At 37.6% G+C, this 11,750-nt stretch overlaps 1 protein-coding gene across 2 annotated transcripts in view; it reads right to left on the reverse strand.

The window, feature by feature from the left end:
- gna11b (guanine nucleotide binding protein (G protein), alpha 11b (Gq class)) overlaps positions 1-11,750 on the reverse strand; it is a 57,732-nt gene that overhangs the window by 36,389 nt on the left and 9,593 nt on the right. The window contains exon 1 of one of the 2 annotated variants that reach the window (XM_016540706.1): positions 7,318-7,323. The exons of the other annotated variant lie outside the window; for it this stretch is intronic. The gene's annotated coding sequence lies outside the window, so the exon portion shown is untranslated. Of the gene's footprint in view, positions 1-7,317; positions 7,324-11,750 lie in introns of those variants that run through there. 2 annotated transcript variants of the gene reach the window in all.

Genomic DNA, 11,750 nt, shown 5'->3' on the forward strand with positions numbered 1-11,750 from the left:
AACAATTGCTTTACGCCGAATTGCCGCTATTTCAAAGTGAAAGTAAAATGCGCACGCCGCTTTTACAAGCTATTTAAAAGCGAAGGAAAGCGAGGAAAAGAGGAAATGCCCCCGCGGTGATACCGGTATTATCGGTGTTGTCACACGTCGATTAACCGGTGGGAAAATTTCCTCACCATCACAACCCTAGTGCATAGACTGCACATTTGGTTTTCTCGAGTTACTTTATTTTTCCCTTATGACCAAAATTAATGATTTAATATTTACAAATATATTTGTGAACTTAATATACGTTTGTGTGTCTGTGTGTGTGTGTGTGTGAGAAATTATTACATTTATTCAGCAAGGATGTATTAAAATTATGATCAAAAGACAGTAACGACATTTATGATGCTACAAAAGATTTTGATTTCAAATAAATGCTGTTCTTTTGAACTTTCCATTCATCAAAGAATCCTAAAATATATGCATCACAGTTTTCATAAAAATTAGATATGCACCGATTGCAATTTTCTTGGCCGATTCCGATTTTTTTGTTAGTGTGATCTGCCGATACCGATTTTTGCCGATTATGATTTTCTTTCTAAGAACTATAATTGACAGCATATACAAACAAAAATCTACTTTTCTTCAACGCAAAGTTTTATTTTCATAAAAAAACACAAGTAAAAAGTCAGTAATAAATGTAAAAGAACCCATCCAGTGTTATTTTACATTTGATTACTTACATTTTTGTAGTCTTCATTGTAAAAATTAAATACAGATTAATGCTTACCATTAAAGTTATACAGTGGAAATAGGAGAGCAGTTTGGGATGCAGGATATGGCGGCACCTCGGGCTACAGCCCAGCACGAGTGGCCCGTATAACACCAGAGACGCTGGCAGCAGTTGAGCGCGCGAGCCAGAACAGTCACTCTAATCTAGGCTACAACTGTCCCTCAAGTCCTGCAGGAGTCTCATTCAGAGACCGGCCTGAAACCGTGGGGCTATGTGTGGGGGGGAAAAGAGGCCAACACGCGCACGGCGAGCACACAAATGCACTTGTATCTTATCACCTCACTGCAGTCAGGCGAGGAGATGATGTCGGGAAGAGGAGGAGAGATAGAAACAGAGAGATTTGGTCAAAACACACTCCAAAACTAGGGTCAAACAGCAAATGCGGCTCCGTTTTATAAAGCATTTCCTGCTTTCAGCAGAATGAAGCTATCTGAGCGCACAACAGGCTGCGCCCACTTCCCTGCGCTCCCTCCTCCATATGTTACACTGACCCTACGGTCAGCGCAGGTTTGAATCACTGCAGACACCCAGACCGTGAGGGGGAAGTGACACGGCTGCTCCTGGAAAGCATGCAAATCTAGCCAGTAGGCCATTTGCAGCGTGTTGTAACCGCAGTGAGCTGTTTGAGGTGAGTGTATCAGATAAACAGCAACCGCAGAATTTGCATGGCCGGTAGAGATTACCTTCTGAGGTTTACATGATTCAAAAAGGAAGTGCTTGGTTATTTTATTTGACTATGTGAAATCAAATAGCACCAGATGCAGTGAACTTTCTCCCAAAGGCCAACGAGTCTCACAGCTTGACTCATAAACGTAGGGCTGGGCGATATAGCTACAAAATTTATCAACGATATATAATGTTTCATATCGTTCGGTATCGATAATTATTGACATTTTTTATAACCTTTTTTAAAACAAAGAACAATAGAAAAAAACGTTTAAATTTAACCACTGTATTTTTAAATTAACCCAATTTATTGAGACAAACAACAATTTTTTTTTGCTTTAACAGTCAAACACAATGAACAAAACAGTATCATGTATTTATGCATTCCTTAATACAAAGAGACGAATCGCCCATCACACAGATTGCCTTTAAAAACATATGAGATGCAGTGAAACGGAATAAACCTCCACAAATTCGTGACGCTTTTTCCAAAAGTTTAAACGGTTTTAACTTTGCATGGCTTTCTATACATCTCTTGTGTGAGTCTTGTGAGTATTTGTCCTTCTAAAAAATGCGCTGAATATGAGTTCTGTGTGAATGGCTAGGTTTCGGTTTTAACCTAATCAAGATCTAAACGTGGATTAAAACAGGCTGCAATGGATCATATTCTGCAGAGATGTAATATTGAATGTCACATGACTGAAACGGTTCAGCCAACTAAACGCTTCAAGTATGTCTTTTTAACAAACAAAAAAAATCCCATGGATCAAAACTGCAGAAATATGGGCTGCTGACATAGGCTAACACAGAACATAATAATAAACATTATTTCCTGAGCACCAAATCTGGATCCTTCTGAAGGATCATGTGACACTGAAGACTGGAGTAATGATACGGAAAATTCAGCCTTACCCTCACAGGAATAAATTCTATTTTAAAATATTCAAATAGAAAACAGTTATTTTAAATTGTAATAATATTTCACAATTTTTTTACGCATTTTTGATCAAATAAATGCAGCAATGGTAAGCCTACTGCTTTCAAAGTCATTAAAAAATCTTACAGACTGCAAACTTTTGAGTAGTGTATATGGGATTTTCTACATGAAAATCTGTAGCTTATTTACATTTTAGGAAGAGCGTGTTACCTGTTATTTAACCACAGTGACCCCATGTACAGTGCACCTTCTTTTAAGATTTGTTTCAGATCATCTGTTCATAAGTGAAAAGAGCTAAAGAGGTCTAAAACATTTTACTATTCGATCACACAAACCACATCAGAAGGTTGATGGGTTTTAACCTTCTTTTTCTTTTTTTGAGCTTTTTCTTTACTTGCACTAACATACTGGCATAAGTAATGCATTAGTCACTATATCAGAGACCCTTCCCTCAAAACACAAGTCGCAAGTGATCACGTCTTAATGCAGGAGTAAACAGCGATACGTCTCAGCTGACCACTTGTGATCAAATCACTCCATCTTAATTCCAGGTGTAAACAGTGCCTTAGTTAAATTGATGTAGAACGCGAAGATCTGGTTCATTTGAAAGTGTTTCCTCTGTCCTCTGCAAGCAATTAGCCCACAGCACAGAGAGCTCTTAAAAGAGGTCACAGTAATTGCTAGGAGGTGGGTGATAAAAACGAAACCATTTAAATTATCGGTTTGCGACATCAGTTCTTCATCAATAAACTGCCTCTGTCGTTAACAGGGCCTGGGAGGGAGATTGGAGATTTTATATGGGTGTTATCTCCTTTGGAAGCCCTACTGAGGCATGTATTTTAGATCTTATGACTTTCCTCTTTGCTGGTGTTATAGATTCATAACACATTCGTGTCTCATAAATTGAAGACAACTCTGCTTTGCTTTTCTTGGCAATTCTGTCCAAGCATTCCTGATGTCCGACGAGATTCCGCACAAGTGACGTCGTCTCAGCCCCACAGTTAAAGCAATTTAGAGATTTCAATAGAAAGCAACGGAATGACAACACAGGCTGAAAGATGCTGAAAGCCCGGGGAGCGGAGAGGTCTATCTGAGTGGTTTGAACATGGCAGATAGTTTCATATAAATTTTGTAGTCATTTCTCTGGATCCAATATTGTGAGATGCGCAAATAAACATTATTTCTTGAGCACCAAATCTGGATCCTTCTGAAGGATCATGTGACACTGAAGACTGGAGTAATGATACGGAAAATTCAGCATTACCCTCACAGGAATAAATTCTATTTTAAAATATTCAAATAGAAAACATTTATTTTAAATTGTAATAATATTTCACAATTTTTTTACGCATTTTTGATCAAATAAATGCAGCAATGGTAAGCCTAAGCGACTTGTTTTTAAACATGAATTCTATTTAATAATAGAATTAATATGTATGCATCAGTAATTGAGATTTATCTGCTCCACCTGCACAATGAGTTACCAGTTTTACCTATGTTTTACATATTTAAAGTATAAAGATTAAAAGCATTATCTACAAACTGGATGGCCATAAGCTGTTTTAGTTTATTCTAATACTACCATTAACTTACAGCGGGTTGCAACAATTACCTTTTTGGTTGCAAAAACTAGACTTTTAATGTGTGGTATAGCACTAAATAATGCTATATAAAGACGTAGTGTAACAGAGACCACAAGAGACGTATGCTATTTTACTGAACAATTTAAAACCCTCCAAAATTCAAACTTCAACATGCTTCTGACACTTGATTACGTGCTTCAAACTCATGAACAGAGAGACGACAAACTAACAAGTACAAACAATCATCTCTAGAATCACATGACCACTGTCAAACTCCATAACAAAACAAAAATCAAGGAGTGCAAAACAAAAGACAAATAATATCTGAAGAAAATGTTAGTGGTGGCTAAAACAAGGTGTTTTTGAGGGGTTTTGAACAAGTTGCTATATGGCTGAAAATTTTAAAGTCTAATTATTTCATAATTTACACAAAAATAACAGGTTTATCTGATGTGGATTTATTTCTAAATGTGAGGCTGCCATAAGAGCATGATTTCACAGACACACCGATCCTAACAACATAATGCATAGCCATATTTCTACAATGTGTGGCCTTTTCCAATCCCATAAATCAACAGAATTCGCAATAGAATTTCTAAAACTTTTCTCTCAAGAGGCCAAAAACTTTGAAAAATTGGTGTAATCGCCCTTTAATGTATACAAGCACAGCTGCTCTTATGTCAGGCGGACATACTGTCCACAAAAACGTCTCGGCTGCTTTTTAAAAGGTTATTAATGGAACCAAAGACTCTATTTTACTGGCCTTAAAAAGTCCTCATTTTGGAGCCGTCTGTTAAAGCTGCCGTCTAGATGGAATGTAATGTTAATGAATGGCTACTTGCAGACTGGTAGCGACGCCTCCTGTTCCTTCTGTGTTCTTTATGAGTGACAGAGGGGAATGCTGAAAACCAGGGACGCTCCATGCCTCAATGCTACTACAGGAAAACAGGAAATGCTGCAGGGACAGAGCCAATAACAATTAAAGAAGTCTTTCCCTTCTATAAAGACGACGAACAGTAACTGACAAAAACAAAACACTGACCTCTGAATCGACGCTTCATTCTTCAAGACGACAATGTGAAAGCATTATCAACAAGAGATGTGGTTAAAAAAATGAATGCCTGTCTGCACTAGATAAAACTGTTCTGGTGCTGGTCTAGCTGGACGGACCAGCAAAACGAAGATGTTTGGCTTACCTGTAAACATATCTAAACTTCCTTAGAAGAGACTAATTTACTTAAGAATCAAAATTTCATAAGTCTTATTTTCAGAGAATACTAACATAATTTAGTGATCAGTATGAAAAAAAAAAATCCAATGGGGTAAGAAAAATAAACAATTCAAAGGGAAAACAAGTTTATTTTTCCAACCCCGCTGGCAAATAGTTTCTGCATTTTGGTTGTTTTGCTTCTCAAGTAAATGCATCTGGTTTAAAATGTCATATTTATTGGAAAACAAGACAAAAATACTGAAGCAAAAGATATTTTCCATGCACCAACATTCGATCAGCATCTAAAACACAACATATGCTAGTAACCAGCAGGATTTTGCAAAATTCAGAATTGCCGAATTGGCTCCTTTCAGTTCATAAGTGTGAATTTAAATTGAACTGCCCACAGCACACAGGAAGTTGAATTAGAATGACAGGAAGAGGACTTTAGTGAACTGTAGAAATTCACAGAAACTGAACGGGTAATGCATTCTCAACTATGGAACACCAAAGTGAATTTATTAAATATGACGAAACTTCATATAAACATAAAATACAGAAAATAAACATTTTTATAGGTGAGACTTCAAACATCCATCCATCCATCCATCAAACTTTAAAACATTTTTTTTCAACACAAGATTTTATCAAGCCAACATTCCGCTACATAATTCCTTTGAATTTCAAATCATTTTAATTCTACATGCATTCAAATTCAAATGAAAATTCTGCATCCTGTTTTCTACCTCAATTCAAAATCGAAATCAGAAATTGAACTAGAAAAGCCATTCTCAATTCAGCTCTGAATGAAGCACAGCCCTGGTAACCAGATGGTTGATAGGCCTTGCCATCAAACCTGCAGACGAACACCAAGTATCCTTCAAATTACACCAGCAATGAGCCAATGATTAACAAACATGCCAAGTTCAAACTCTGCATTTTACTTAAATTATTGGGATGTGAGCATGTACAGTATACAGTCGAGCATCTGCGATTAAGTGTCAGTGAACTATTAACTGAAAGCTTGCTACCAATGAGATGGCAAGGAGATTGCCTGTATTCCACATCTACTCGCTAAAAGCTCCCACTCTCTCATCTTTTCATTCCCTTTAGTGGGCTTGCGTTTCTTTGGCCTACTTTGAGAGGAAATTGATCCGTTAAATGTGTCAAGGATAAGAAAAGGAAAAGCGTGTATGCATGCAACATGGCTGACAGGAAAGGCCATTCGAGGTTTGCGGTGTATAATTAGATACACGGTCACCATACAGAGTCATATTTTTTGGCCACCCAATTTCTGTTTGTCGTATAATGCGGCTGAGCTTAAAGGAACACTCCACTATTTTTGAAAATAGGCTCATTTTCCAACTCCCCTAGAGTTAAACAGTTGAGTGTTACCGTTTTCGAATCCATTCAGCCGATCTCCGGGTCTGGCGGTAGCACTTTTAGCTGTAGCTTAGCATAGATCATTGAATCTGATTAGACCGTTAGCATCTCGCTCAAAAAAGACCAAAGAGTTTCTATATTTTTCCTATTTAAAACTGCAGCAGGCGCAATGATATTACGCAGCGCCTGAAAATAGGCTCCAGCACGCTCCCTGTGCAAGCAGGTGGTCACGTTGGTTAAGTTAGCCTATTTTCAGGCTCTGCGTAATATCATTGCGCCTGCTGCACACATGGTACGGCAGCAAAGTTCCTCTGATTAGACTGTTAGCATCTCGCTCAAAAATGACCACAGAGTTTCTATATTTTTCCTATTTAAAACTTGACACTTCTGTAGTTACATCGTGTACTAAGACCGACGGAAAATGAAAAGTTGCGATTTTCTAGGCCGATATGGCTAGGAACTATACTCTCATTCCGGCGTAATAATCAAGGAACTTTGCTGCCGTACCATGGGTGCAGCAGGCGCAATGATATTACTGAATGGATTCAAAAACAGTAAAACTCAACTGTTCAACAAACTCAACTCTAGGGTAGTTGGAAAATTCGAGCCTATTTTCAAAAATAGTGGAGTGTTCCTTTAAGCAGAAGAAAAATGATGAAAAGAAAGGGAGCAATAAAGAATGACATGCGTGTGGCCATCCATCCCTTCAGGTCTCCGTGGTGTTGCTGGAGAATGGCACCTGTTCTATAAATACTGCCACAGGGGGAGCAGCGGACGAACTCAGGTCAGTCAAGAATTTCATCAGGGGTAACAGAGAATATGTCTATAAATACATGCATGTCAGTGAAAATGAGACTCTTTACATAGAAATCTCACTGTAAGGCAGGTTTGGGATGAAAATATTTGCAAATTTCTCTGAGCATCGTGAGGGCAAGGCACCATGGCCTGCACTGCTTCGCTCTCACTTAGCTCTCCTCCGAGACCACCTGGTCCTGTTTGGCTCTAGGCGCCGTGTGTGGCAGCATGTGCATTCTGACAACAGCGCTCTCTACAGGCCGGTTAGGATGGGGGCTGCTTATGTAAGAGTAACAGCAGGGACTCACAGCCAATTAAAATCCACCTCATTAAAGAGTAGATCACCTACCGTTAGGGACACTTCAGGATTCCACTTGCCCGCTGTCATGCAAAACTCTGATACAGACCTTGAAGGACTGGCAGGTGAGTGATTGGAGGCAGGATGAATATTAACAAAAATTCTAGGGCAAATTTTGTGAGGGTGCATTTGAGAACTTTACCACGAAAATGTCTCTGTATAAATGTGGACCAAAAAAAAAAAATTCTGTCCACACCTACAGTTAGTCCATATGATAATACAAATGTTGGAATAATAATGCAAGGCAAGGAATTGCTGAAACTGTGCCAAAGCGTATGTCAACTGAAGTTCCTTTTTCCTGATGTCAAACAAACAAAATACTTCCTAACACTTATAAACATGTCATCAAACCTACAACAGCTGACCACAACAAAACAACCCGGCGTCCACTATCATAGTCAAAAAGCTATTTGTCATACTCAAGCATTCTCAATATTTATAAACAACCATTACAAACCATGTTCCTGATGTCACTGTTGTCCACAAATGTCAGCATTTTGAAAAACTTCTTCAAAAACTTCAATTTCCAGTGTTTACATTGTGCACAGAGTGCTTTGTAGAGTCCAATTAAATTCCAGAATTTGAACTGACATAGTAAATAGGAAACAGAATTGAAATTTGAATTTAAACAAGGCAAATTTTTTCAAAAGTATTAATTCCAATAATGTAATTATTAACAATATTTAATTGATTTGTTATATTTAATTTTTTAATTGGCAGATTTGTGGAGTGAGGTGGATAAACACCTAATATAGTAGGATAGTTGACTCAGAAATGGAAATTCTGTCATTTTACTCACCAAACAACATTGAACCCATTATTTTTCATTCTATTACAAAAAGAACGTCATACAAATTTGGAAAAACACGAGGGTGATTAAATGATAGTAGAATTTACATTTGGATTAACAATTTTTTTCATTTTCTAAAATGCCTGTCGAATCTCTTGGAATTCAATACATTCCACTTCCTGCCATTTCAGTTCAAATGTGTGTTCTGGTCAATTCAAATTCACACTCATGAACTGAAAGGGAGCTAGTTGTTCAATTCTGAAATGTAATCAACTCTGCTTAATGGGAGGCCAAAATGCAGAGAAAACTCTTGAAATATTGTATTCATGTGGACAGAGGGCTGAGACGGTCAAACAGATTAAATCAGCTGATAGAAACATCATAATGCCACAATGCATTTAGCTGCAGCATAAATGTGAATCTTGGAGATTTTTATTGAGTATCCTAGCTCCTGGTAATGATAAGGAGAACAATCATCTCAATGACTGGCACTAACATCCAGCAAACATCCACTGCTCTCTAAGAAGAGAAAGCGGGTGGTTCTGTGATAAATTCGGTCTATCAGCTCTCCTAACATGGACAGTAGTGACAGGAAGCAACCCTCCAGCTCTAGACGGGCCTGTCACAGCGGCTTGTCACAGAGGCACAGTCATGACTGCACTGCCTTATTTGATCATGACGGATGTCACAGCACGTTCATATATCCATTGTGCACTACAACGGTGGGTCGCAATCAAACAAAAGCCCTGCGCAGACACCTGATGTGCATGCCGGCCAAGAGTTTCGTCACCTGCTAGATGATAGTCCAAAGTACAAATCCTCTTGTTTGCTCTGGCCATGGAAACCACCGTAAAGCCTTGCTTGGGAGGGAATGGAAAAAGGGACGGCGACTGATCTGTGAACAGCTCAAGTGTTGCACTGAAAACAAGGTAGGGTTTAGTTAAAGGACTGCTCATGAAAAAAAACAAGACAAATGTGTCCTATGAGCACTACAATTGAAAGTGAAAGTGTGTAGAAGCCAAGGCCCTTACTGAAACATGATGTGGCCATCAGAAGCGAAAGTTTAATCTTCAGTAGGGCAGCCAGGAACAAAGCACTCCAAAACAACGGCTGCCAATGCTAGCATGCAGTCAACAATGCAAACTCACACCAAATCACCAGGCCATTTTTGGTGCATAAAAAGCTGAAATCAAATCGGCTGGTTTTGTTGTTCACATTTATGTGTGACACTGGCCAACCTAACATTAAAGTAAAGTTTTAGTGCAAAGACGCGGTGAAACTACATATTGTGCTTCACTCACATGCATGTAAACGCAGGAGAATGAAAAATTCACATTCTGCTGCAGACTAAAGTTTAAACTCTGACCTGAGAATCTGTATGACAGGAAGACTTGAGACAAACAAAGGATCTAAACATCACAGACTGACCTCGTGTCTAGTTTAGTGAACCAAGAAATTACAGGAAGGACTAAAGAGGCACTTCCACAGAGAAGAAAAATGCAAGAAAACTAAAAGGTACTGAAGAAAAAAAATGAGACAATATATAAATGACAGTAAATAAACAAAAAAAGCTAATAAATACAATAAAAATAAAATTGTATTCATTACATAGGTAAATAGCCTCAGTCTCTGTCTCAAACTTATATTCAGAGCGACAGCTAAAACTGAGAATGTAAAGGATGCAAATCATTGTTACAAAAACTGTTCCCATTTTGAATTAATTCCTTATTATTTATTTACTAGACTGTGACACCATATCCTATTTGATGCGGAGTAGTGTTATTATTAACTAAAAATAAAACTATGAAAAAAATAGCATTTGTTCATTGAAATAAAGCTGAAATAAAACAAATATTAGATGAATAACTTTCAAAATTTAAAATGTTGCCTTGGAAACTAACAGAATTAAAGTTTAATGTCTAAATCTAAAACAGAAGTAAAAATAAAGCTAAAGCTAAACAGAAATATTAAAAAAATAATAAAGACAAAAGCAATGAAATTACTAAAACTTTAAAGAAAATTAAGGTTTAATATATATATATATAATACTAAAATGACACTTTTGAGGTGTTGCATGCTTGATTGGGGATTGATGTTTAAACAGTGGTCATTTATTTTGCCCCTATTATGCCATTTTTAAGGTTGCTAATATTGTTGATGCGGAGTAGTGTTATTATTAACTAAAAATAAAACTATGAAAAAAATAGCATTTGTTCATTGAAATAAAGCTGAAATAAAACAAATAATAGATGAATAACTTTCAAAATTTAAAAGAAAATTTGAAATGTTGCCTTGGAAACTAACAGAATTAAAGTTTAATGTCTAAATCTAAAACAGAAGTAAAAATAAAGCTAAAGCAGAAATATTAAAAAAATAATAAAGACAAAAGCAATGAAATTACTAAAACTTTAAAGAAAATTAAGGTTTAATATATATATATATAATACTAAAATGACACTTTTGAGGTGTTGCATGCTTGATTGGGGATTGATGTTTAAACAGTGGTCATTTAAAGTGCCCCTATTATGCCATTTTTAAGGTTGCTAATATTGTTTTACGTGATTGGTCTACCACGTACAGCGCATGTCGGAAACGAAACGCCCACTGCCATGACGGAATGACAGCCCTGGAGACTTGTCAAAACATAGAAAAGATGGTATCGATTGTACCTTACCAATTCGAGTCTGATGATGAAACGGTTGAACTGGCTGATCGACAAGAGACTGATTCGCAAGCACGACTGGAGCAGGACGTTTCTCAGTGGTAAGTGTCAAGTGTTAAAGGGGTCATAGGATGCCCATTTTCCGCACGTTGATAAAAACACCTTTTTTACCCTGTCAAAAACAGCTCTTTTCAGAGCACGCAGTTTTGTAGCATTTTCCTTTAAATGTTAATGAGCTCTGCTGACCCCGCCCCTCTCTTCCAAGCTGCTCGCTGAGGGACTGTTTACTTTAGCTGCATTCATCGTGAAACTTGCTAATCAGCACATTATTAGGAAAGGCGATTTGCAATTCATTAAAAAACCCTTACACTCACTTCTTCTGTTGGTGAAGCTGGATCACAAATGATTCGCGCGAACATAGACGCATTTATGTAAATCGGGGGCGCATTCTCTTCAAAAACAAACTGTGTCTTCAGCGGCTCAGATGTCAGGAGTAAATGACGACTGCTATGTTCATTATTACATCCAACAACAGAACACCTCAATCGCTTAGGAGTCATTCTTGTCTACATCTGCTCCAGCGGTGAA

Source organism: Sinocyclocheilus rhinocerous, unplaced genomic scaffold, assembly GCF_001515625.1.
Source record: "Sinocyclocheilus rhinocerous isolate Xijiao unplaced genomic scaffold, SAMN03320098_v1.1 scaffold638, whole genome shotgun sequence".
Taxonomy (NCBI): domain Eukaryota; kingdom Metazoa; phylum Chordata; class Actinopteri; order Cypriniformes; family Cyprinidae; genus Sinocyclocheilus; species Sinocyclocheilus rhinocerous.